We start from the raw sequence: 990 nt of genomic DNA, 5'->3' as shown, positions 1-990 counted from the left end.
CTTTGATGGTTGCCTTTGTATTTTCCCAGCAGTGCTCAGGTTGGTTCTCGGCTACATTTACATACAGATGTTAATGTGTTCAGCAGCTGGACTCATCTGAGGAAGGAACATTGGAAAGGTGCTCAGTGCACAACTGCATCACTAATTTTATGTAAGACCCTGTGTTTTATTGTATTTATATATTTGTAACATTTGACTCAAACACTTTTGGGAAGGATGAAAATGTTTTCAGGAGGAAGTTTTTCCTTCTGTCCGACTGCAGTACACACAACACTGCGTCTCCCTCCCTTATCACAGTTCCTCAGGCTGGTGATGAGCGCCCCCTGGTGTCAGTGTTGATGACGTCATGCACAGTGAAACATAAACAGTGTCTGTTAATAAAAAATCATGTGTCCATTTTCATGTTTGCATCATGTTTCTGTAAAATCATCAGCTGTTTCTGAACCTTCTTCATTGTTTGACTCATTCCAACAGCTGTGAGCTGTGATGGAGTCAGAGCAGCTTCATCACTGATGTTCAGGTGAAGCTGAACTTAATAAACTGTAGAAATGATCAGGATTCAGGCTGGATGTGTAAAACACTTCTGTGTGAGGTCGCAGTGCTTCATATGTGTGTGTGGGCTGAAGCACACACGTGTGAGTCCTCAGAGGTTTCACACACATCGCTCGCTAGAAAATAAACTGGACGACATCCGACTGCTACGTTCATCTCAAAGGAATGTAAAGGACTGCTGTGCTTTTGTGTTCACGGAAACATGGCTCAGCGACAGTGTCCCGGACCGCGCCATTCAGCTCGACCAGCTAACATGCTACCGTGCTGACAGAGTCATCGTCGCGGGAGGTAAGACCCGCGGGGGAGGACTTTGTGTTTGCATCAATGATGCCTGGTGTCGCGATGCTGTTGCGGTCTGCAAACACTGCTCACCAGTGCTGGAGTTAATGGTTATTAAGTGCCGGCCATTCTATCTACCGAGGGAATATACAGCCATAC

Source organism: Copadichromis virginalis, linkage group LG4 (assembly GCF_057382275.1).
Source record: "Copadichromis virginalis isolate Kocher_CV1m ecotype Utaka linkage group LG4, C_Virginalis_male_GT1.1, whole genome shotgun sequence".
NCBI lineage: Eukaryota > Metazoa > Chordata > Actinopteri > Cichliformes > Cichlidae > Copadichromis > Copadichromis virginalis.
The sequence above is the reverse complement of the archived record's forward strand: the minus strand, read 5'-3'. Positions refer to the sequence as shown.